This window comes from Larus michahellis, chromosome 2, assembly GCF_964199755.1.
Source record: "Larus michahellis chromosome 2, bLarMic1.1, whole genome shotgun sequence".
Taxonomy (NCBI): Eukaryota; Metazoa; Chordata; class Aves; order Charadriiformes; family Laridae; genus Larus; species Larus michahellis.
The window spans coordinates 31,655,862-31,683,532 of record NC_133897.1 but is presented as its reverse complement, the minus strand read 5'-3'; the positions used below and the strand labels follow the sequence as shown (position 1 = coordinate 31,683,532).

General features: G+C 37.9%; 1 long non-coding RNA gene across 1 annotated transcript; it reads right to left on the bottom strand.

The window, feature by feature from the left end:
• Window positions 1–15,134: 15,134 nt before the first annotated feature.
• Window positions 15,135–27,456, bottom strand: LOC141738243 (uncharacterized). The gene is made up of 3 exons (XR_012585346.1): window positions 27,351–27,456; window positions 23,257–23,291; window positions 15,135–15,283 (listed from the first exon to the last, which is right to left on the bottom strand). It is a non-coding gene; the product is annotated as an uncharacterized LOC141738243 (long non-coding RNA).
• Window positions 27,457–27,671: the final 215 nt, after the last annotated feature.

The window sequence follows — 27,671 nt, the reverse complement described above, 5'->3', positions numbered from 1 at the left end:
TTCAAACGTCTGACTGGACCTCTGCTATGTGAGCTGGAAGCTCTGGCTATAAGGAGCACCATTTATCAACGCAGCTGCTGTTATGTCAGGACAGTGTAAATTTTACAATGGCAGGCATGGAGTTGGAGTAATAATTAATGCAGGAACTTTTCCCCGTGCAGACGGTATTATCGTAGATATATTGAGTTCCATCTTAAACAGGAATGATTTCAGCAAATAAGTTATATTATTTCATTTAAACACAAGTGCAATTTATAACTAATAGACAGTCTGTGACTTACTAGCATTCTAGCAATCACAGTCTTCCTCCGCTAGCTAGTTCGATAATGAATTCTTAGGGCAAAAGCTGGTATACTATGTTACATTACAAAACACAGAAGTAAGTCATCAAAAAAAAAAAAAAGAAAAAGAGAGAGAGAAAAATAATTGTTTTTCGATAAAAGAGGTGTTAGGAGCTACAGGGGCTTCACATAATAGCACTTTTAAAGAGCATGTATTCATTCTACACCCTTTGAAATTCAGTTACAGCTAAGTGAACTATCACAAGTAAACTATTTCACTGAACTGAACAACAATAAACCAAAATGCGCAGAAGTACTAAAAGCATGCCTCAGGCAACAGAAACTTTGGTGTTAATTTCCATTTCTTTCAAGTGCATTTGATGAATGATGTGACAAAAGAATCCTAATTAAAGTCGAAATCCTGAATACTAAATAAATTAGAAGTGCCACTACATTCATCTTCTACAGTGATAATACTGCCACTTCTGCTTCTTCTCTGTGCCCCTTTGCTTACATCTGTGGCAGTAACTCAGCAAAGGGCACTGCCAGCACAGATGGGGGAATGGCTACTGTTCCCCCAAATAGAGAGGTAAAAGGACAAACTGCTTTGTCTCCCTTCACTGCCTTCAATTTACACAAGGAGCACTCAGAGTATTTTTAGATATTTATTTTTCCTCTCAAATGACTTAAAACTTGACAAGCAGCACTGCACTCTTTGGTCTTCAGTTGCACCAGACAAGTTGCTGTGTTTATGGCCATTAATTTTTTATTTCTTTTATTACTGGAGAATCATTAAGTACATATATACTTGGGGTAATACATAATCCTAATGGGTTTGAAGGCAACACTGAAGGGATGAAATTCTATTGCTTGTGTCACACAAGCCAGGCAAGACAATCATAAATGACCTTAAGATCTATGAATCTTTCAAGGAGCTGCCCCATTCAATAAGCAGACTGTAACATGAATTATGACTCCCGAGAGACATCCTTTCCCTGCTCCCCTTTTGTTTGAGGGAGCAACTCTGAAATACTTTAGGAAAAGTTTATATCCCCAGTGTGCCCAAGCAGTAGGCTTGTCTTTTTCCATTCTCTTCCCACTCCTTACAGAAAGAGGGCTGGCAGAGGAGGAGGCCCTTCTATTCCCACCACGACTACACTCAAAATCTGTCAATGCAAACAAAAGTGAAGCCTCAGTGTCTCTGAGCCCTGTTTGTATGGTTCAAGGCCTGTGACAAGAGAATTCCTAAGAACAGGCTGTAGTCAATCAAGAACGCAAAGGGAGCCACGTCCAATGTCCCAACTTCTTCGGTGACTGACAGTGGCTGCCTGTTAGAAAAAGTGTAAAAAAATGGCAAGCATGTAATGATACTTCTCCAAACTTTTCTCCCAGACCATACCAATTTATAGAAATTTCTGATTTAGAGTTCATGCCTTTATGTTTAATGGCCCGTGATGAATTGCACACACGGAACACACATGACTTGTCTGACATGTAGAATACACCCTACAGTAGCATAGGACGCACAACACAGTGTCTTCTTTAATCTTCTCATAATGATACCACGCTTCTTGGCTCTTCTGAAACAATGTGGTTTCTTTGCATATTCTAAATCACAAAACAGCCAGAACCTCTCTCTCCTTTACACTTTTCACTTGAGGTTTTAAACAAGTTTTCAGATTTATTCTATAAAAGTTTTTTTTTCAGAGAAAATGAAAGAGAATTATCTTAATGAAAAAGATAGATCGCTTGCTTATATCTGTCTGATATATTTTAAGACCTGATTTTACTCCTAACCTAGCTAGTGAAATTGTAATGGGATACAGTTTTTAAAGTACTGCAAGTAAAAACGCAGCTTGTGTACACCCGGTATATAATTTTGGGAATTCTTGTCAGTACGCAAATTTTGTAGCCCTAATTTTCTCCAATGAATTTTCTATTGATATTTTAGAAAGGATATTTCTTGATCCTAACTGTAATAATGATCATTTCAGTGATCACAGTGGGTGTCAGGCTGATTATTCCATACAGGTAGGTATATATAGATTTAATAAGTTGCCTAAGTAGGAGAGGCATGCTGAGACACATATTGTGTCATATTATTTATTGAAGTACCCATCTGACACATGCAGAATTGAATATTTGCAGCACCAGCTCTTGAATTTTAATTTTGCATTCAGCTACTAAGAGTGAAACATTTTGTTTTAATTTCACTCAGGAAAGAGAAATTTTTCACCCCATCTTTAAAAATGCTCTAGAAGAGAACTAATTGTCTTACTACTTCTCTTTCACGCAAACAGCCTGTGATACAGATATGTAACCTGCATTTTCCTGTATGCTTACAAAATACTTACAGTTTGACAGTCAAGTGCCAGGCTTCCATTTTTTCCTGTTTTTTGAATGACTTAATATTTTGTCTTGTGGAGCTGGTTACAGCAGAAGAAGGTAAGCAAGAGTGATTTGGAAAGAAATAATTGGAACTTGCGAACTCAGTAATTCAGGTATATGCTTTGTAACAAAAAGGTGAACAGAAGCAAGAAGGACTTCTCAAAACAATGCGAAAGAGGAAGCTGGAAATTTAACTTTCCTTTTTTCATCTGGTGTCACATGGTACGCTACGTAGTTCAATGAAGCCACTGCAAGCTTTTCTTTCTTAGGGCTAGACTAGATTGCATTTGGTCTTCACCATCACAGACCTCATTATCACCGACCTTGATCCATTCTGCCACTGACTGCTGTGATCCCTCGGGATGAAGTGCCCAAAGGTTATCGACTTACATACATGTATATGAGTTGTCATCTCTGGATTCTTAATAATTGATTGTTAAAGCACTTTTGCACAATGCACCTTGCTTTTTTTGGCATAACAAGTGCCCTTTCTTACCTCAATGTTCAGCTACTCTTCTTTGGGGCCTGTGAGTGTCAACCAGCGTGATAAAGCGTAAAAATACAAGCTTGTCAGTAATGACCCAGTTGGTAGCACTCAGAAATCTGGGCTAAAAAGTCAGAGAAAGCTTTTCTAAGTTCTTGTGCTGTTTTTTTCCTGGAATGAAGCATTGGCATTAGGAGAAATCTAGATTAGACTGTGAATTTCAAAGGAAATTATCCTCTTCCAGAGCTAGAGAAGAAAAAGGTATTCTGGTCAGTGTTTTCAAAATTGCAAATAATCTGAAATGAGCTGTAAAACTACTACTGGGATGAAAGTATATAATTTTAAAAAATTCTGTTTCTGGTCTGAGATTTATGTATCCTATAAACATATATAAGTGTTTTTTTAAGCTTGTTCTTTTAAAAACTTTTGTTAATTTTGAAGGTTAGGAAATGGTTTTCCAGGTTGGTAGTCTTGCCAAGGACTCAGCTAAAATTATGCTTGGGTGGTTATTTGGTTGTTAGGTTTTGCATGTTTGTTGGGGTTTTTTTAATTAATTGACCGGTTTTCAGTGTTTTTACTGAAGGATAGTTGACTTGAGCTACTGAATTCATGTTTAGATCACTGCTGGTAAAGACCAGGTTGCATAAAACTCATGGCCTTGCATGCTAATCAAGTTTAGAAAGCAAGGTTAACTGAACACCATCATTTGTTAAATGTGTTGCGTGCACCAGGAAGGTAACAATAGGTTGCTTAAGACAGGATTTTTTTTTTCAAGTGGCTTAGTCTCAGAGACACAGAAGAGTATCTTTTTGTTACCAAACAGTGTTTTCTGGAGCTGTAGTGTGCTATAATCACCATAAGATAAATCTGTAATGTACTGGATAGAGTAAACTGTTCCTGTTGTGTAATGTTTCCCTATCCCTCTAAAGGCTTATAACATCTTTTATCACAACAAGGGGAAATTTGGATCTTTTATCAACTAGTTCAACAAAGCAATCCATTTAAATAATGTGTCTGGAACTGTAGTCTATGGCGATAATCAGTAGCTTATTAACCTTAATCATAACAACACATTATCACTATTTGGTTTCATGTTGACTAATTTGCAGAACAATGGGGAAGAGCACACTCAGCACATAAGACTCTTCCTAGTTCTTGGCACTGCATAAATACAGTGACCCTCACTTGAAATGTCAGAGACTTAAGAAAAAGCTGTATCATATGATGAAGGAAGAGTCAGGGAAAAGAGGATCATGTAATCAGAGAGTTAGTTAAAAAGTAAACACTTGTTAAACCTCTGGACAAAGTGAGATCATCATCAAATAGATACCTAGAGCACAGAATAAAGGTCAGTTACCTTTTATCGTGTTTGTGTAGCTTCAGTTAAACTAACAAGCAGCAGCATGTGCTTAAGGTCATAGTTAAACACTTTTGCCTTGATAAATGAGCTGTGTATTCAGTGCTTCCCTTTCAAGAGCATGGCCATATTGGAACTCTGATCTACACGAAAAAGACAGACATCAAAAAAGGAAGCAATTTACCTGGGGACAAAAATCAGTCATGTCAGATGGCAGAAGGAAATAATAAAATAATAATAAGTCAAAACAACCAAAATGCAGTGGATAAACCTCAAAAATAAAACAGCTCACTTTAATTTTGGGAAGTGCAGAATCTTTTTTTCTCCATATTTGTCAAAATCATGAAAAATGCTTTGCCTTGAATTATTTTAACATAAAAGGTACATTTCCTCATAGCTGCACGCTTCTTGGGGAAATTCTAGTTCTCGATCCTGATGAACTTACTATTTCATATGAATGCTACGGATAAACCTACTACTCAGGAAGAAATATGGCCATAAGCCTTATGAGAGATTTACATGACACAGACTCCATCCTGAGTGAAGATGAATGAATAATCTGCACCTTCTAAGACAATGTACCATGTTATATAACACTTTAATTGAATTCATTCAAAAAAGTAAATTTTAGGGGAATTAAAATAATTGATTTCTTAGATAACGTAGGTCTATAACATCTTCAGTGGGAAAAAGTGAACACTAGAAAACTTGCAGTATACAACTGAATAATATTCCAACATAAAAAATGTAATAAGTTTTAGGTTCTGTTTTATGAAAAAAACTTTCCTAAAGATGTTCACAGAATAAAATTCAGGTGTCAACACCTCAGAATTTATTAGAACCAGTTCTACTCCAATAAACTGAAGAAATCCGAACTACTTGACCTTATGCCTTTTCACTGAATTATGCTATGTCACTATATGTCTTTAAGCGTATACTGCAGCTTAATGGTTATTGAGTCACAGGATAGCAACAGTTCTGTTGCATGATTTGTGCTTCATAGAAAAATGTGAGAACTTCAATTGGCCAGTGTTTACACAGAATAAGATGGTGCTACAGGGTAAATTTTTCTATGATGTTTGGTTGTAGCTGTTTCTGTGGTTATGAGAATGGTAACAATATGTTTACGCTTTGATAAGAGTTCAAAAACTGTTTGCTATAAATCACAGCAGAAAAGTGAATACCACTAGCACAGCAGTAGTGCGGCTGCAGCCATGAAGGCTAAAAGAAAAGGTCATTAGACATTGTTTTTATTAGATCAGCTTGAAAAGTTAAAAAAAATACAGAAAAGCTTTGAGGACCAACTCTTCTTCAGGTGTGAAACAGAAGCAGCAAGGCATAATATATATATAAAAAAATCCATAAAAAATGGAAGAACTTGTTCTTCCTTCATAATACAGGGTTTGTTATTCTTTTTCTTTTTTGTTCTTCTTAATATTGAACTAAAATAACAAAATGTAGGAAAATCTCTTAAAATACCAAATCTGTTTGAAATGCTGCAGTCCACGTTCTGATATTAGAAGAGTTGAAAGCAATACGGAGAGTACTTCACTAAGACTTGTCACAGAGCATAATGATTTTGCAGTGCAAGTTTTAAAGGAGGAAGAATTAAAACAGAATGAGAGAGCTAAGCATACAGTAAAACTAGGAACAGTAACTGCGACTGATGAAGAAGGTCAAATTAGAGGATGCAGGGTAACTAACTGTAAGTTAAAATGAAACCTCAGCCAATTATTCTTGACCAAAACCAAACCAGCAAGGTTCGGGAGAGAGGGAGAATTACTTCAGTGAGACCTCGTTATTTCAATGATACAGATTCACAATTCTATAAATGAAATTATTGCCATTTTGTCTCATAAGTGGTGCAGTTAATAAGGGCTCTACAAAATAAAAACTTCACATTTTCCTGGTACCATCAAAGCTCTCTGCCTGAGAGTATAACTGCTTTTTTCCTACGTGTCATTGCCCTATCAGTCCTAGACCACAATTGGGATATTGCAGTAAAGTATCTGGTAAAGATCCATAGTGATTTGGGTTCTAAATCTGCTAGGGACTAGATAGAAAAAAAACCCAGTAATTCACAGAAGCCATGGAATAGCATTGAGACAGAAACATCTCACATGTATACATGAAAAGACAATGATCTTGATAAATAATCTTGCAGATTTAGGGCTCTGGAAGCAAATACCTGTCTACATTTATTTATTTTTATCTCCAAAATTTTTAGTGATACTGCTTATAAATAAGCACAGATTGCCATTATCTAAAACTGTATCTTCTTCATTTCACAGCAGTGATGAAATTTGCAACTCATTTTATAAGGTTGTAGAATTTGAATTTTACTGAAACGAAGTGTGCTGTGAGCAGATTCCACTGTTAACGTACGTATGTTGGTCTGATCTGAAATAACACAGAAAACGTATCTGATTATGCATTACCCTAGGCAAATATTGCCCATAAACTTAAGCGACTGCTTGAGACTTTATCTAAATGGCAAGCAGTAAGTATAAAAACTGGAATTAGCTTTCTGGGTGTTATTTGGTATCTGACAGTGACAAACTATGAAAACATGTAAGTGTGAAAACAAAAGCTGATCTCATCTCTTGTCCTCTTGCTTGACCACGCATTTTGCTTATGCAGTTGAACAATACTGGTTCATGATAAAATTGCAACGTCTTGACTTAATAAAGAAATTACGGTTTTATCCAGTGTTTATGTTGATATCTTAAGTATCACGCAGACTGCTATGTAGTGACAAGACCAAATGCACTTTGGCTTAGTTTCAATATAGAAATTAGGTGTTGATTTTATTACCACTCTGGCAATATATTTGAAAGCATGTTAATGAGTATTAATGTTATATGCTTAGCCAAAATAATTCCTGAAGTGAGAGTGCTATTTTATCTTCTTTAAAGCTTTAGTAATAAGGAGTTGAATAGGTATTTTGTTAAGTATTTTATATCCTGTTAGCCAATAGTTGGATACAATTGAAAAATCTACCTACTGTACACACAGACCTTATGCTGTATTTTGGTAAAATAGTAAAGCTGATGACAAAAGTAACTGAATTCCAATGGAATCTATCAAGAATACCCAGACAAAACCAGAAGAAATTATACTATTCAGATGAAGAATTTTCCAGTTGTCAAGATAAACATTCTTGAGTTTTTATTTGGATTATTTTAAGAAATCCCAACCAGTCTGAACAATTAATTACATGGAAATCACTATGAAACTTTTTATGTTTCCTTTAACAGAATGTTTTACATTTTTTTCCTAACAATTCTTTCAATCCCATAAGAGACTGAATTCATCAAGGAATTAGATGAGAAATGTAAGCTTCTGTTTCAGAAAACAGAATAGCAGCTAGACAACAGAAAACAGATGCCAGATATTTGCCAGTGTCTGCGGTAGAACAAAACATTTTATGACATTTACTTTGCCTTAGCAAAGCTGCCGTTGATGTCAGGGAAGTACTGGTCACGAGGTCCTGAAAGGAGGCTCTATATGATCTAGAATTGCAAATAATTTCTCACACTTCTGTAAAAATGACAAGATGAAAAATAAATAGTACTTCGTACAGAGTAGCAACAAAGTTAGCTATATTAGCACAATCTGGAATAATACTGTCTTGCACTGTAAAACCAGAGTTTCTTAATAAATTAAGTGAAAACAGAACTTGTACTGCTTGGACTTAACGGCCACAAAATAGGATTTCTTTTGTCACACATTGAACAGGGAAGAATTCAAACTGTGCAGTAGAAAAGAAAACCAATCTTTTGTCACTATATCAACTATCTTTATTTGGCCTGAGTACATATTTGTAAGGAGAGGTAGTCTTCAGCATGTGCCATCCAAGGTATACAGGAGTTGGTGCTGCTCTACTTACCTTTAACAGACCAACATAACACAGTATTTATTAATGGTAAATATTGAGTCAGGCCAGCAGCAAATAATTGTCTTAAGCTAGGCTGGCACTCAAAACTTTTATTTTGATTCTGTAAGAACATTTTTTATCTAGCAAACACTTTGATGGTTATACTGACAAAACTTGTCATACTGTTTGTGGCATACGTTTGGAGTCTTTCATTACACTGGGTCTATCGCCACTCTGTCAGTGACTACCACTCACTTGTGTGCAGCTTCAGTGCATTTTCCTCTTTCCACACTTTCCTCTAAAATACTAATGACTTCAAAGTATTACGACAACCCAAGTATACCATACCTCAACCACCTCTCTAATAGAGTACCTGATGATAAGAATAAATCACGAAGTCTCCTTCAAAAAACTATTAGCGCAGAAGTCTGGCGCTCGCATTAACAGTTATTGTTTTGGTGGCTGCATTTCGGAGAGGTCAAGCGGAGATAAGTGCCTGTGAGGTTCTAGCACGGTTTTCTCAGGGACAGTGTGCTTATGAAACGAGTCACGACAAAGAGAACAAACTAGCGGTGGCCAAAGCAGCTCTAGGGTGACATCATTGCAGCACAGTGCCCACAATCTCTTAGTCGCTATTTCACAGGGTCAATTTTTTCTGCAGTTTTAATTCTTTTTTTTTTTTCTTTTTAATACGGTGACTGAAATATGCAAAATATACTCTCTGGAGTTTTTTTCTCTCTGAACTTACTTGCTCACCCATGAAAATAATAATCTTAATAGAAATTTTCATTAATATTTTCTGGAAAGATAAATTATAAACTCGATAATATTGACGTTTTTGACAAAAAAAAAGATTCACTAAACATGTTAAGCATGTTGAGCTCTGACTTTGCTAAGAACAGAACTTTTTGTGAAAAAGAAAAAAAAGGGTGCTTTTCTACTAGTCAAGAATTCAAATTCTAAAGAATCACTCTTCTGTTAGTACATTTCTTGCAGACTAAGCAAGGGCTAAGCAAGACTGAACTCATGCTCCCTGGATGATGTCATGGGGAACATACTGTACTTCTGTGGCCCAAGAGTACGTTTTTTACCCCTGTGAATAGTTCCACTGATTTCAGGTGAATAGTCCTGCAGGATTAAGCCAGTGATGATTAATAAATGTTTGAAAACAAGGCCAAAGCCCCGGTCTAATTTTAAGTCTTAAAGAAAGGGTAGTTTCTATGTAGCCTAATAGATCAGAACCTCGACTTGCTCATTAGCTGAGAACCTCTGCCCTCCTTATTAGGCACAATTCTCTCAGATGAACTGTCAGATGGAAACGGCTGCAATTGTACACAGGACAAATTCCATGTCATTAATGGAACAGGTGTTTAATGATTTTGGATGCATCAAGTTTACCCGGCTTCTTAAAAGGTCTCTTCTCAAATATAATAGTGGCTAAGACACCAAGGATCATTTGTAGGAAAGGCTGGCACTTCCCAGTTCATCAAACCATCAGTTTTATGTGCTCACGTGGTGAATATATTCAGGGAGCTTGTATTGGTTTCTTAAAACACTGTTTAGGATTGCTATTACTAATACTGATGAGCCAGAAATTCAGCCGTCACTGGGATCAGTAGGAGCTCTATGTAACTAAGGCCCACAAAGAATTTAGGATTCGGATCATTAACCATAATGTGCAGCTTTTGCACAGGAAAGGTTATGTTTGCTTTAGAAGTTTTATTTCAAATAAAAATCGATAAGGCAAGTATGTTTTAAATCATGGATATCTACAAGTAACATGTTTTGTCTGTAAAAATACGAACAGATGCAAAATCAAGCTTTATCACAGTGAAAGCCCCATATTTGACTGGTCACATAAACCACAGCTGACACTGGGCTTTAGCACATTTTATTACCTGATTTTATCCCAACTTATTTTCCATAGTAGAATAAGAGCCACAGAGTTTGGCAGAATGGAGCCTGTCAAGTTACATGTCACCCTCCCATAAAGCAAAGGGAAAAGGAAAGGAACATTCCTGTACTGACATGGGAGAGATTTATTTTCAAAAACCTTTGCATGAAAATGTAGATAAAAAGAATAAGAGATTTTCCAAGCAAAATTAGGCCAACTGTATTTTAAACTCTAAACCTCACTCAAAGAGGAATGAAGTGTTGTCATGTTTCTGTTACAGTTACTAATCTCGGATTTAGTTCAGGCTTTTGTGTTAGTGTGAAGAATCTTTGCTGTCAACGGGGAGTGGAGCCATATTATATAGCCCAGTAAATTTAGGCCAAATGGACAAGTTTCCCTCTCTAATGGAGAATTTTTGTTCTCTATTATTGTGTCATGTTCAAATTACATTTCATTCAGGATAACATTAAGTAGGTGTTCTCCATGCAAGGAAACTTGTGCTATCAAATGAAGAAACAGTTTCTCCTAGAGAAACTGGCTGCTCATGGCCTGGACAGGTGTACTCTTCGCTGGGTAAAAAACTGGCTGGATGGCCGTGCCCAGAGAGTGGTGGTAAATGGAGTTAAATCCAGTTGGTGTCCGGTCACAAGTGGTGTCCCCCAGGGCTCAGTGCTGGGGCCGGTTCTCTTTAATATCTTTATCAATGATCTGGATGAAGGGATCGAATGCACCCTCAGTAAGTTCGCAGATGACACTAAACTGGGCGGGCGTGTTGATCTGCTTGAGGGTAGGTTGACTCTGCAGAGGGATCTGGACAGGCTGAGACCAATGGTATGAAGTTCAACAAGGCCAAGTGCCGGGTCCTGCACTTGGGTCACAACAACCCCATGCAGCGCTACAGGATTGGGGCAGAATGGCTCGAAAGCAGCCCGGCAGAAAAGGACCTGGGGGTGTTGGTTGACTGCCGGCTGAATATGAGCCAGCAGTGTGCCCAGGTGGCCAAGAAGGCCAACAGCATCCTGGCCTGTATCAGGAATAGTGTGGTGAGCCAGATTAGGGAAGTGATCATCCCCCTGTACTCGGGACTGGTGAGGCCCCACCTCGAGTACTGCGTTCAGTTTTGGGCCCCTCGCTACAAGAGGGACATTGAGGTGTTGGAGTGTGTCCAGAGAAGGGCTACAAAGCTGGTGAGGGGTCTGGAGGACAAACCTTATGAAGAATGACTGAGGGAGATGGGGTTGTTTAGCCTGGAGAAGAGGAGGCTGAGGGGAGACCTTATCACCCTCTACAACTACCTGAAAGGAGGTTGTAGAGAGATGGGGGTTGACCTCTTCTCCCTGGTGACAAGTGATAGGATGAGAGGAAACGGGTTCAAGTTACGTCAGGGGAGGTTTAGATTGGATATCAGGAAACATTTTTTCACTGAAAGGGTTGTTAAACATTGGAATAGGCTGCCCAGGGAGGTGGTGGATTCACCATCCCTGGAGGTGTTTAAAAAAAGGGTAGACGGGGCACTTAGGGACATGGTTTAGAAGTGGCTTTTGTCAGGGTAGGTTAAAGGTTGGACTCGATGATCTTAAAGGTCCCTTCCAACCTCAGCAATTCTATGATTCTATTATTCTAACAATCTTTTTAACAAGAGACCATCCAGATACAGGTAGAAGTTTTGAGGGCAACTACTTGAGGTTGCATACCAGTGAAGTGCAACGCACACCTATCTCTCAGCTGCTGCTTCTAAAGCCTTGCTGTTTAACTCAAGCTGCTAACGACATTTTAGCCAAGCCACTTTGGTCTCGGGCGATTGAGGTGTCCCAGCTGTCTTCTGATCTGCCAGATTGTCCATGGGGGCAGCCAGAGATGGCAAATATACACTGGCCAGTACAGCCAGACTCATTGATGTTCACCTGCCAACAACTCACCACTTGGTCCAAGAGAGCACCTTACTGGAGTTCTAATAGGGGAGATTCCACAGAGGCTAAGTGACATTTTAGAGTCTGGGGGTTTTGATACTTCCCCGCAATAATGGCAGATGCAACACAAGATCTTACAGGAGAGGGAGCTAAAATGGCCCTGTAGACGTATGTTTAAGTATCTTAAATCTGTATCCTTGTGTCAGGTCAGATGACTAAATGGGTGGAAATCTTGTGTTCTTGGTGGCAGATATATTCTCGTGCATCATGTTTTATCAATGCCACTTCTCCCCAGATCTCACAATGAAAAAATAATTTTGGTACTAGGCCAGCCATCACTTTTGCCCATAATGTATCTGTTCGTTTAACCAACTTAGCATGAGTATAAAGCCCCACCATGTAGGACTGAACAGTCTGCTTTCTGAGAAACACCAATAGAAAAATAGTCTGTTCCTTTTCTCCTTTCAAAAATGTTAATTCTGGATATTTGATTTTATTTGATTTTCTAGTGGAATGTCTGTGTAAAGAACTCTTCTAGACAGTTGGAGTTCATAGGTGAAATAGTCAATATGGGACAGTACGCAGTATCAGCATCCTTTTACTTTCAGCTTCCCGATATTGCCAGTGGTGAAGCAATTGAGAATATCTGAGTAAACTCATTAGGATTCAGTATTATGAGTGGTTTAAGACCCTCTGCCGCCCACAGGCAGTACTCCATAGCTGCCAGCTCTTGTTGCAACAGCAGTTCATCAAGGAGTGGGGATCCCTCCCACCAAAAGAGATGCATGAGCAAAAGGCAGCTATGCTATATGAACTCCTGACCTTAGCGAGAGTGAAAGGTAATGATCAATGCCCTTCACAGTTAAAAGATCCTGCATAGTGACAGGAACTAGATTCCACATACCAGCTCCTCTGACATGGTAATTTAATCAAAACTGTGAGATCATACATCTAAATTTTCAATGTGGCAAAATCTTGAAAAGGCTACTTTCCTTGGTTTACCCAGCCTGAGTTTGGCAAGGTCTAGGCACATCGAGATACTTATCTGTGAAAGGCAGCACCTCAGCTGAGCGGACAACCAAGCAGAACCTGACAGCCCCCATCTGGGTTTTCTCTTTTTCTTTTTTTGACTCCTCAAAAGTAACACCCTGCCTCAAAGAAGATTCCACCAAGCTCTGAATGCAGATACTTGTCTCTTTGCAAAATCTAGACCCTTGTTTCCCTGGCATTTTGAACTCCCTGATTGCAGAATTTGTTTCTTCCCCCCAAATCAAGAACTTGCCTCTGTGAAAGGCAGCAGTTTCCAATTCTCCTTAGCCTACCCTTAAGTCAATATTGAAATCACAGGGCAACCTGTGACAGGCAGATGATAACATTCTGCATGAACTAAGCGGCAGCAGAGACCATTCCTGCTTAAAAACAGTATTCCACTGATCGGCAGCAACTTGCCTCCTCATGGAGCAAAGGGCTGCTTTGAAACCATCTCTAACTTTGTCATTACTGTTGGGTTTTTTCCTTGTTTGTAAACTAACTTGAGACAGGTTTCTGGTGCCCATACTAATTACATTTGTGTGGAAAAGATTCCTTCTCACTGCAATGTACTTCTGAATATGGAAAAATATCTTTTTGTTGAACGCAGATGGTCAGCTCATGTTGTCCCTTTTTACCCCGGTTATTACTATTTTCTATCAAAAGAAGAATATTCCATTTTTCATTGCAATCATCTCCATCCTCACTGAAATTTGCCTTTAGAGAATCTAGGATTCTCTGCTTCCCTTCCTTCTTTTTCCAGATCTCTAAAATGAACCTTGTTTGACCGAGTTTCTTGGGCTACAGTTTGGCAGCTGCAATATTTCTGATTTCAAATCTCTCATAAAATTAGAGAAAGGAAAAAAAAAATTATATTTCATATTTACTTTTCTAAATCAAATTTTCTCCTTCCTTCTTTAAACAAGAAAAGACATTATTTCCAGAATGCATGTGCCCTGAAGTGTACTTTGCCAGACCAAATATAAGTGATTATTATCATAGGCCAAACACCCCTCTTCACTCCCAGTCTTGTAAATTAGGGTAGAAGAACAATACCTCATACTTTGTTCATGGTGCTGGCTCTCTGGTTCAAATACGCAACCTTTTCCAAAACACCTTTTAATGAGAGGTCTGCAGCATCATTCTGGCATCTTTCATAAGCAATAAGTTCCCTGTGAAGGAGGAGAGAAAGAAAGCCTCAACTGACGAAAATTAAGAGCAATCCCGTTTGTAACTTTCCCAGCGTGAGTATGTGTGTTTGCCAGTCTGGGGAGGTATGCAGCAGTTGCTCCTTCTTCCCTTCCAGTCTGTCGCTGAACAGAGTTTTCTTTTAACTATGGCACTGATATTAAGAAACAAGTTGAGAGATCACTTTTGGCATATCCCCTCTATGCCAGTGTTTTATTTATATTTCTCTTCTATGCCACTATTTTATTTATGGTACTAAATATGTAAAGAGATTATAATGAAGCAAAAAAGGCTATTACAGGAAAACAGAAGCTGTTTTGTCCAAGAGCCATGCTCATGAACAAGGCCACAAAGCCACTGATATTTAACCATATACAGAACTGAGATATTTTCCTTTTTTTTTTTTTTTCCATTCAATCATTCAATCAGGTATTTTATCTGTGTCACACTGGTGCATAAAATACAGGACATTTCTTTCTAAGGAACTGACATGACTCAGAACTTATCTTTTAGGAGAGAACAGCATTCTGAGTTTTGTTTTGAAATCAGGCCCTTGAATGTCTTCCCTGCCTGGAAGTACATTAGTATTAAACAGAGCATTTATCCCACAAGTTATTATGTAACCATTGTAAATAATATATAAATACTTCAACTTTATCTTAGCTTAGCACTACTTTTAGTACTGAACTCATTTTATTAACACTTTTTATTGGAATTGTTAGTAAATCAATCCCCTGCCTCCTCTTCAAGGCAGTCAGCTCCTCCTAGTGGCTACTTGCAACCTGCAACAAAGTCGTCTCCAGGATTTTCTGCGTTTGTCCTTGGTCCTCGCTAAGCAGAGCAGCGAAGGTGGAGCTCTAAATTACTTTTCCTCCCTAAAATATAGAATAGAACGGGGAAATATTTCGTCATTCAAAGTTATTGAAGGAAAAAATAAACGAAACTAATATGTTTGCATTATTCCTCGCATTAAAGCTTCTCCTACTTTTCATAGCGTGAATCTTATGAGTCATACAAATGTGAGCTGTAAGAGTCTATATTGCTAGATTACTCATATTCCTGCCTCTGCTACATCAATACTTTCTGAAGTGTTTTGTAAAGCTGCGTAGTAAAAGCCAAACTATTCTGTAGACTGAAGGCTCAAAGCCTGAAAAAATATATTTGTAGGAATATCTTTCCTTTTCAGATCTTCCCTTACTTTCAGCAACGCTGCTCACACAAGTAGTTACGCACGAGTTTGCGTGCTTGTCAGCGTGGGTCTCTGTCACTTAGCCAGGAGCACATTTCTGACAATCATCTGCCTGGTTCTCTTTCCTTAGTTTTACTGCCTAACTGGCTATTTCAGCCATGATGAAACCTGTTGAAGCTGCCCAGTGAAACTTTTGAACAGCAACCAACACTGTCACTACAGCTGTCACTTCTCTTTTCTTACATCTGAACACTCTCAAAAAACACAGGAAAAAAAAAAAAAAGCACAGTCTCACTGTCTCCCCTTATACCTTCATAGCAGACTTTGGGAATGTCCAAATAAAAACATAGCTGATGAAGCGCAAATGATCAGTGCAATAGAACGGCTCACACAGCAATACCTATATATTGAATTTATTATATAGGACCAGAAGCAAAACTTAGTTACTCCTTGATATGTAAATCTTCTTTCAGAAAAAAATTAAAAACCATTTGAGGGAAAGAACAAGTTTCACTAAAATCCACTGGCAATAAACTATCAGCTGCCTGGCAGGATGCTGTCTGCCCAATTTTCAGCAAAGGGCAGAACATCTGTTGTCATTGCTTAAGTTACTGCATGCCACCAGCAATTTCCAGATTTTAGGTCCCTATATTAAGGCAGTACTCTCAGTTAACCAGTAAAGATGTGCTTTTGGTGACCATCTTAAAGTACTAGCAAAAGCCCCAATTTGCAGAAGCAGGTATTTAACGCTTTGTGAGAAATAAGGCACCATGCATCATGCCAGGCACCTACCGAGAGAGCCAACCCAAATCAATAGCTAGGATCTTAGCAGGAGGTTAAGAACCCACGCACAGCACAGCAAGCAGACAAGACAAGCTTCATTTCTGATATAAATACACAATGCACCAAAGAAAGCCTACAGGCATTGAATCTTTTAGGATCAGCGTAATTAGCTTACTCAACTATTTTGGTATTGAAAGATACGGCCTTGTGTGCCAAAGCATACAGGCAACAATTAGCAAATAAATTTCTGTCTCTAGCGACTGGGAGAGAGAAAATTGTAGGTACTGTCTTTAATAGCAATAAAAAAAAAACACAGTAAAGGGGTTTTGAACTTATGATTTTGGGGAAAAAATGAAAGGATATCTTGTGGCCTGAGGCAGGTTGCTATGATTCTTAAATTCAGATTTATTGTTAAACAAATTTCCAAGATTGGGATTTTAATTTGTGCTGGACATATGAAAGTCATCTGACCAATAAATCTTTCTGTAGTTGACCACTGAAGATGGCTTCAAGCCAATGCTGAAGAGTGTTCACCTTAAAGTAATCCCTTTTTATTTCTGTAACATCTTATTTTCGATTGAAAAATTATTATTAGTTATTATACTGGTGCCTTAATCTAAACTGAGATCAGGGATGTACTACATTAGATGCTACCCATAAAAACACTAAGGAACAGTCATTGAAAAAAATAGTTTGTAACTCATATAGGCAAGACAGATTCAAATGAAATACATTCCATGTCCTCTTGGAAACTGAGGTTCAGGAAACCTGAATGAAGTTTATTCTTTTCTTTATAAAAAGATTTTCCATCTATTAAGGATTAATAATTATATTCCTAGAGATACTTGAAACAAGGATAACTTGCATTATTCAGCATTTTAAGATTATAAAATATGTAATAAGATTATTCAGTGTTTTAAAAAATACATCCCACATTTGAATGAAAATAGGAAATTTTGTAGTTTTCCACAAAATGCACAACACGCATGAATTTTCACTCCGGATTATCAAATCAAGCCTTTTATTACTATCACTAAGGAAAAATAATTGAACAAACAGCTTTACTCTTTAAGAAAATACAGATCACATTAAGACCTTGCATGTTGATACTTCCAGAAAATGGATGCACAGACTATTAGCTTTTTAAGCTACTGAAAATTATTTTTAATTCCAGTGTGAGCTCTGAAGCCAGCTGTTGACCCCATACTGCTTGGATAGTTCAGCTGTTCTTTGCTAGGGAAAAGAAAAAAAAATAGAAAAAAAATAGGCCAGACCAAGCAAAATTAATTCTGTAGCTGTCAGGAAAGCCTATAATGTATTCTACTCAGTCCTGGAGCCAGGACAATTTCTAAAATAACAGAACTGCAACTGACTCAGAACCCAATCTTAAACTGCCTGAATTCAATAGAAATTCTTTCAGTGAGTCTAATGGGCTTTGGGTCATGGCCTCATGCATTAAACTAATTTATATAGAAAAAAAAAATCTATTTCCTTTTACTTTCAATTAATCAGAGGACTGGGTGTGACCTATTGGTGGAATGGTAAATAATACAGACAACAGGTCAGTTGTACAGAGAGACTTGGATCGCTTGGAGAGGTCAGTTCAGATCCAAACATAGGTTTTAAGGCAGCCAAGTGCAAAGTCTTCTATGTAGAAACAAGGAATATTTGTAAGATGAGAAAAGCTATTGTTGAGTGCAATGATTCTGTCTCAAGATTGATAACAAATTACTGTAAGAGTAGATGACCAGATGAACCTGATTTCCTTCAGTGAGCTAACATGATCCTTAATTGATTTGCAAGAAAGGGAAAATGATAAAAATGGTAAGGCAGCATTAATGACGCCATTACTGTAATTCTGTGTCCAGAATTAATACCTATAATTCTAAAAGGATACCAAGGAATTGGAAGCCATTCTGGAAAGATGCAATGATGAAGTCTTCAAAATATGCCTCACTGTGAGAGACGGAAAAAGCACAACCTATTTGGTTGATCTGTCAAATGACCTGGTGATAATTTGCACACTGGTTACATGGAAAAAAAATATTTCCGATAGTAAGTAGGAGTTTAATCTGGCAGGAAAAGGTATAACAGGATCCAAAGTGGATCCAAACAAAATTTGACTAGAAGCAAAGGGAGGATTTGAAACCGTGAGAAGAATTAACTTTTGGATCAAAAGGGATATTACAATCACCCAGCATTGTATCATTTATGTAAGGCTTCTTCTGATGTCATCTTTTACCCCAAAAGAATTGTGATTTGTTAAAGAAATTGATGGATTCTTTGACTTGTAGTATGCTGGCCCTGACATAGGAACCAGAGATACAAAAGCACAAGTTTTGCAAGGAGTTTAGGGGGAATGAATGGTTTTGAATTAGTGCATACAGGATCTTATATGCAGCAGGTTGCTAATTTCACGTGAGAAGTACAACTAATAGGTCACCTGGTACATTGGCTGTAGGTACATCTAGAAATGAGGAGCTGATTTGACCTGAGTCCATTCAAGGTATGTGTTCGAGCACTGCCATGTTTAGCAGGAATTGTTATGTATGGTATATCAAAGGAATGGTTCTAGCATTGGGGTTATTCTGTTGATCATTAAACTATTAATCCTCTGAAAGTAGAGTATGGTTAAGAGGGGTATGCTCATCTACATATCAATGAGTATAGTATGTGTATTGAATGTATTACCTGAGTTAATGTAATGTAATGGGTTAGATAGGTTAGGGTTGAAGGTGGTTATAGGTGGCTATAATGTCTTTTCACTTAAAAATCTATGACTTTGTAACAGAAGAAAGATGAATAAATGATAGTTATTTGCTGAACCCCATGTGACATCTTTTCCAGGTTGAGTTTGGGTAGCTGGCCTGTCTGCCTGAGACCATATTGATGACAATGTCATTAGGTTTGGAATCCGCCGTGGATGTTACAATCCCTTATGCGTGTATCTTTGTACATCCAACGTCACTAATGAATGCCAGATATTATTCTCCAGTTGCAGATGTATCCAACTACCCCAAGTCCCTCCATCCTTAGCAGCCAGGTAGTTTGACACAGACAGAGATGCAGCAGATGTAGAGGACTGAGCAAACTCAAGCATCTGTGTGAAAAATTTTGCTCTGCTTTAAAGGGAGGCTAAAGGTTTATATGGTGTGGACTAGAACCACAGAATTAACGGTCCATTTGGGTACCAAACAAATTAGGATCCCAGCAGGACTTTATGCCTAGGAGACCTCACAGGGTCTGTACCCTGGGACATCAACCGTCACAGTACAGAAGCAGGCCCACATAAGGAGATGACTGGATAGGTCTCCACCAGCCCCTACCAATTGTGAACTGAAAAATCCCAATAAATCCTGCCCCAACCACTCAGTGCAGTGGTCACACCGTGTCATGTCCGGCAGCTAGTGTGGGACTTCATTCCCCACTACAAGACCCATCACAGTGCAGTGACGGTTGTTGGGACGTGCCACTAACACCCTGGAATTTTTGCCATTGGGATGATGGAGGAGGACCGGCAGCGTTATTGTATGCCTGATGTACAGCCACTGCTTTGTCGCCAAGATGCACAAACCAAACACCCCAACAGAGGAGGGGCAACTACAAGTACAAGTTGCCACCCTCATTGCTGGAACAGTTGTGCATTTATTTCCCCTGGTAGGGATATCAAGCCCAGGTAGGAACTGAAAGAGTCGTAGTTATTCACACCATAGTCAGGCATTTCTGTTCCACTTTACCCGTCCTTCTTATAGCAATCATGATGAATCAGGCAGTGATGAGCAAATAAAAAGCTAAAACCACTAAACACATAAGAAAATCTAAAGGGCACTTAATAAAACTCTTTGATTTGCTATTTCAACTTTTAATACACTCTATCATAATTAATTTTGATGATCTTAAGCTAAATTAAAAGCAACGGGTAGCACTGCATGGTAGGAAAAGTATAAGGGTACCTTAATGGAGCCACCCAACATAGTGCCCTGTAGGCAACCATAACTTAATTTAAAAGCACACTTGATATGCAGCAATACACCCAAGTAAAATGGCAGGTGATCCTCAAAACAGAATAAGAAGTAGCTGTTGTATCCATCCTCAGCCACAGTAAATCTGTATGAACGTGGTGCTTTTCATTAAGCAATCAATAATATATTTTATTAGTTCCAGAACACTGCATACAACCCACTAGAAGCAATCTCACTCCACAGTTTTGAGTGTGAATACCACAATTAAACCAAGAAAAAATAAATTAGTTTTTCTGAAATCTGGAGGTTTTTGAGTTGTAAAAGTCCAATTACAAATTAGCAAGCTGTGAATAATCAGATTTAAAAAAAAACTCACCACAGTTTCAAAGCTGCATGAGCTCTACTCATAAAATCCCTAAAGATTTATGAAGTTAAACAGTAATTGGTGGCAAATGAGACCACTGATGGTAGCTAACAGAATCACTGCTTTTCACCTCTAGTTTTGGAAGTAATACCTGGCCTTTTGGGAGCACCACAATCTTTCTGCAACACAGATGTTTGAAATATACACAAATAATGAGACGGCTTTGTGCAATTCCAGGGTATTAACAAATATATCTGTGTTTGAAAACATCCAATCTTCCAGTCTCCTCCCAGTACAGCAGTGGACTAGATTTCCAAATGTGTTCATCCACCTACTCCCATTAAGAGGGGGAGATATCAACTCTTAAAAGTGTTTAGCAATCTGGTTTACTTCACCACAGTGTTAGACTGGAGATAACCATGTCTTGAAACTCATCCAGATCTAGATGCTGAGGACTGCTGAAAATCTTCCTGGCTTCATATCAGCATACTAATATCAGATAGCACGTATATGTTTCATATGGATAAGATGCATCTCTTCATCATGTAATTCAATCTTGGCATGGTAATTTTTAAGTTCTAAGAAGGAAATAATTTTGTGTATCACTCTCCTTTTAGCATGTGAGAATGTAAAAATCAAACATAGTGAATTTTTCATTCAGTTGCAAACCCTCACTGAAGTGAATGACCCTTTAAAAAATGTTAGGAAGCCAGGCCACTCAGAATATGAGAGGCACATTTCAATCTGGTTGCATCGGAAATACTCAAAAGTAAGAGTGAATAGTGCGGAATGTATTTTCAGGCTTACAGAGCACCTGTATTCTTGGGGACTAACTGAAATTATGAGGAAATTAACCTGATAAAATGAAAACAAAAATAAGAAAAAATCTGTGTCCCAAGGACTTCACAGTCCATTCATTAAATCCTGTAAGTGCTGTTCAGACAGAACACACACACATTGACTGAGAGATGATTATTCAGAGACTCAATGACTAATTCCAGGAGTAAATGACTGTATATTTAGGCCTGTAAAAACAGAGAAAACCTGCTATATGGAGCCACCACAAGCCAAAAAAAAAAGGATCACCCAGCAGCTAGGACACTTGCCAAAGACTTAGACGACTTGGGTTTATATTTTTATTCATCCATAAACTTTCAACAAATGACATAAGGCACAGAACCTACTGGTTAATAGCAAAGGACAGCCACACTCTCTTCTCTCGCACAGCTATTGTCCAAACTATTTACTGGGAACAGTCCTTGTCCAAACTATCTTCCAAACCTTATTTGACAATTGTCTGGTAAAGTATTAGATGATCCAGTTGAAAACTGTGCCAAGGAGCATGCTAATAATAGTTAAGCTTCCTGGGCAATTTGGATGCCATTGCCTAAGTCTGTATCCCACCTCTATTTAATATACTACTATAGTTAAATCCATTGCGAATGTGTGAAAAATGCAAGAAAGGGCACTCTCTATTGTGCAATACTCTAGTACTATGTGCAAGAAAGTTCTGTTAAAAGAATAAATCCTTTCTGTAAAATAATGAAAATAATCAGTGATGTAGTCATGCACCCATGAAGTAGAAGAACTTCTCTTAGATTTTACTCTTCCAATCACAAACTCTGCCTCTAAGTCATGGGACAAAGTCATGTGACATTTTCAATATAGATGGGCAGATGTGCACCTGGTATCGATCAATGTGCATTGTACCCCAAAGCACAAACGCCCTCAATAATATGTCACATAGTTATTCCCTGGTTGGTAGATTTTTTGTTCGTTGAGAAAAATGATGTATCATTCAAACACCTACTATTTCACACTGGATCAGTCAATCCCTTCGTAAGTCTGTCTTCAAACTGTGGTCTGTTTCAAGAATCACAGAGCAAATCCCATTCACTAGGGCTGTGAGGAACTCACTTCCTCTGGAACTGGCCCAGAGGAAGAATTTTTTAATAGATTTTTAGGACCAGCTTCTTGAATGTGGTGCTTGTGTCCTAATTTTTAGCACAAATGGAAAGGCAGCAAGCAGCCCCAATGACATAAGTGATATTTAGCATTTATGAAAAAAAAAAAAAAAGGTAACTTGATCTGGAGACTTAACAGACGTAATTCCACTATGAGTTATCAAAACTTACACTGGTATAATGTTTAGGTAAATTGTCACAACTCTAATGCATAGAATTATATCAGTATAGAATAGAGATATGGCTGTTTGAACATTACTGTTTTTACACTAGTTTTCTTTGCAAACTTAGCTGATATTGCAGACAGAATCCATGCAGTGCAAATTATCCTCTATTTCAGAGATACCAGCTTTAAAATGAAGTTCATTTTCTTGCATAAATAGGATACAATATAAACAAAGGTTCTTAGACAAGTCAACATCGAGACTGAAAAATACTTTCAATCTGTGCTAGTTAGCATAAAACAACATTATGTTTCCCTGAATGGCTATACTAAACATTTAACAAAAAAAGTCTACATTTAGAAGCCATAATTTGACTGGTTTCAGTTGCAAAGCCTTCTGATTACTACTATTAAAAAACTTACCATGATTCATGCCCATTTCTGAAGAAAAAAGCTGGCTGGGAAGAAAAAACCACAACAATAACTTGTACATTTTTCATTTAATTGTGTTTTTCCTACAAATTTGGAGGATTTTAAAAGCTTTTTAAATAGAAATTATTTTTAATTTCAATTTTATTCCCACTACACAGGCTATTATTTTTATTTAACCAGCAAAATGGAGAGAAAAACAAGAAAAATAAAATCAGGGTTAAAATATGAAGGAAAAGATAGGACATTAATGAATCATTATTAAACAAATATTTTTAGGGCTACTTTTCAGTAAGAGAAGGATTTTAAATGAATGACTCTGCAATTGTGATGGAAAGCCAGGTGAGACTAAAAGTTATGTAAAATTTTTGTAGAAATGTACTTACTTGCTAGTTTCTGGGGGAAAAAGCAACAAAAATTAAAAAGAAACAAAACAAAACACCACCAACAAACAAATAACAGCCCCCTTCCAAACCCCCCAAAAACTAGAAAAGCAAGGCTACAAAGAAACAAATACATTCTCCAGTGCAGCACAGTAATTTCTGGTGACACTCTGTAGGTATCCAGCTATAGCTTTAGGATCACAGAATTGAGGTTGTTGGAAGAGAGGGAGCTCAGGGGGTCTCTTATCCAAACTCCTGCTTAAAGCAGGCTCAGCTACGAGCTCAGACAAGATTGCTTGAGGTTTTTGTGCAAGCAGGTCTTGAAAAACTCCAAGGATGGAGTCTATCATCACTGACACTGCAAGAAAGATCTTCCTAGGGCAGAGAGGATACTCTAGCGTAACAAATCCTTTTCTTCTTCCCAGTCACGACATGCAAATACACACACACACGCAGGCTTTTGCAGTGGGTCAATTGTTTCTCTTTTTGTATTACAGACAGATTAAGCATAGCTCAAAGTTTAGCCTTTCCAATGATTCTTAGATCAGCCTTAATCAACACCCAGAAGTTGCTTGTAGGTGCCTCTATCTAAAGGCTGTTGATTGGGATCACATCCCATCCAGTGTTGATTGGGATGTGACAGGCTGGAGTGAGAGGAAAGGTAACTCTGGTTGTAGAGTGATTGCATAGAAGGACATTATTTAACCTGTTCTTGGGTTTATATAATGTAGCTATGTAAACATCATGCCTTGCCATGTTGGTCCATCATGGACATTTTCAGCTGTTGTTGGAACATCTGGGCATTGTGGGTGCATTTCATCTAGATTTTGCTGCCAAAGGTAAGAACAAAGCATCTCCAGATGTTACTACCTCAGTATTCAAGGACAGCCTCTTTTTCTTGCATGCTAGAGAAAAAGCAGTCATATCTGGAGCATATCCGGCTTTGAGCCGGGGGAGCATCATGGCTACTACTTGAGTACAACAAATCCTAGACAACAGCTTGGAAAGCAACCATCTCCGTCTCGTGGTTTACACTGTATAATTACCTGTCTGAAGCTCATAAATGATATGATCTCCAATTGACATTTTCAAATTAGTTTTAGTATGTACAATAGCTTATTTTAATATGTTATTTAAGAGCTGGTTCATTCTCTGTGGAACTTTCAGCTGGACAATGCTGTAATTTTCAAGTTTTGGCTAGTCCATTTTGGCTATCTCCATACATGGAGATATGGAGAAATGTAATGAACTATATGCAGTAATTTTATGGCAGCATTACACTTAATCAGTCTTCTCATATTGTTATATTTCTTGGGATTATGTTCGTATATGTGTGCAGTATGTATGTATATTTATTCATATATATGTAATGTTCACCCCAGTTCATCATCTGCTTAAGAAAAGATTAATGATGAGAAGTACTGTAGGTGTCATTTCTCAGGTAGTTAACATGGGTATTAATATTAAATTTAATTTACTTATTGCCAAATCAGCAGCCTTCATTAAAACAGCAAAGTTATGTTAAGAGAACAAGGTATGGATTGTATTCCCTGGCAATATGAAGAGTTCAGGAAATGAAAAGTGCTTCAGTCATATATAACATATAGAGTATTGTTAGTGCAGAAGCCTTGTCTCAACTTCAGTGACCCATTTACTGGTTATTCTTTTATTGTTTTAAAGGCATTATGAATTAGAGCTCTGCAGTTTAAACAGCATCAAATGCATGAAATAGAACCCCTGTGCCTCAGTTAACCTTAAACAAGTTTCTGAAAGCAAGAGAGACAGATTTAATGGATGTGATGTCATTACACTATATCATACATGCCAGAAAGAAAGAACAGAATATAATAGAATATCAGGGCAACATAGGAAAGCCATTTTTTAGCTATTTAAAGCTTCAGAAAAATGAGCCAAACTTGTTAGGAAGAAATTGAAATGCATGTAGTAAAGCATCCTAAAACATCAAGATACTTTAAGTTTTTCCATCCTCTTTAGCTTTGTGTATTAAAAATCTGATGCTGTTCCAACAGTACCCAGAAAAAGTACTTTAACTGCCTCTGCAAGCTGATACTGTATCCACTGAAAGTCACAACGATATCTTCATACATTTCATTCCATTGTTCTGCTCCCCTTTCTAACTGACTTCAGCAGAAACAGGCCTTCAGTTGCAACAAATATTTGCACGCTTGTTTGCAATATTGACAGTCCCTTCCTACCCTTTTGGAAATTACTACGGCCCTAGCTTTAACTTAAACTGTAAATACAGGAATGACTATGTGATCCATATGGACTCTGTAGAAGTCCCACAAAGCCAGAGGGAGACTTCCACTGATTTCAGTGGGTACATGCTGGGGGTACATCATGATCTTTTCACTGGACACTTTTTAATCCAGTGGTTATTTTTTCCTTTTCTAAAACAAACAAATTTGAAATCATTAGGTGCTGGAGTCCAGTATATGGCATCAGGGGCATGCTCTTTGGTAGGGAAGTCTACGTGTTACGAGGTTTTAATTTATTTACCTTCTTCATGTGAATCAGACAGCTTGATAAAGTGCTCTGAACAGATAAGATAATCAAGCCTGACAGCTAAAAAGTCCTGTCAGCATTTAAGCAGAGCACCCAGGAAAAGACTAACTGCCTTTTGAGAACAGGAGCAGAAACTTTGAAGACAGCGGAAAGAGTTCTGAAATCTCTGCTAATGCCACTGACAAGAATGCTTTCATTTTGCCAGATGAGTCCACCTTAGGTTTCATTGTCATTTCCATTATCGAATGATCTCCATTCTGAAAAGGGATAACTAGTTATTGATTCAAATGTCAGCAGCTTAAATGCTATTAGCCAGGAGCAGCATCAAAAAGGAAGGCCACTGCATCAACAATATTGTACACTCCCGCTCTGCAGGACTGCATCTCCTTCTATTCTGTCTAGGCAGGCTTATGGCTCAGCATAACCTTGGATCTCATAATCACTCATATATTTATCCTCACAAAACCTCTGCTGTTCTTCTTACCCTTATTTTAGAAGCAGGCAATACATGCCTAGGATGCAGACTGCAGTGGAGCCCAGGGTTGCCTGAGCTAGCTTTTTTTGTACCCCATTGGTACCATGAGCAGCAGTGTAGCTGCAGCAGTATGGAAGCTGGTGCAGGTCAATATGCCCTTAGGAGAAGGAAGGACACAAGATGCTTCAAGCGCTTGCATTAACTCTTGTAAAGCTAATTCAAGTATATCCTAAGCTGCCTGACAAAACCACAGTGGAGCTAGAACTGAACTGAAGACTCCAAGTCAAACGACTGGTCAGTTCTTTCATGCTGTGATTAGCTTGAGATGTTCACACAGAGCTTGTTAAGCGTTATTTCTTTCTGTCCCAGGACTATCTAATAGTGCACAGCCTGGAGACAAAAGTAGGCACTGAGGATGCAGTAAGAACATACATAGGCTCCTCTCTAAACAGCTAACAGCATAGTATTACAAAGCAACATACACATCTAATAAATGAGAAGGTTGACTATGACAAAGTATAGCAATAAATATCTTTTATGCATATGGTTCTAGGGACTCCTAAGAACTAGCCCTCATTTTAGGCCTCCAGATTACTAAATCTCTAAATATCAATCTGAATTCTTTAGACAATCAAGCACGTGATCTGGAGCCTGAGCTGTCTTCAAGCCTACTGGTCTCACCTCTAATTCAAAAGATCACTTACTGGAAGCTCTGAAGGGAAAACAGTGGGGTATTTCGTTGCTTTTTCCTCTTTGAACCATCTCCTGTGGATTGCACCAGTGAAAGGCAAAATCTATACCCATTTTCTGCAAAGAAAAGTATATATTTAACTTCACTAGAAAGTAGTAATCTACACTTTCTTAAAGAATTTACCCCTATCAGAAGGAGACAGTAAAACCAAACAGATTTATGCCTCATAAAATGGGAGTGTTCTATCAGAACCAAATGACTATTTTTCTCATATAGCAATCAGAAGGGTTAAAGGTAAAAAATTTTCTTTGTTTTTTTGCCATCTAGTCCATCT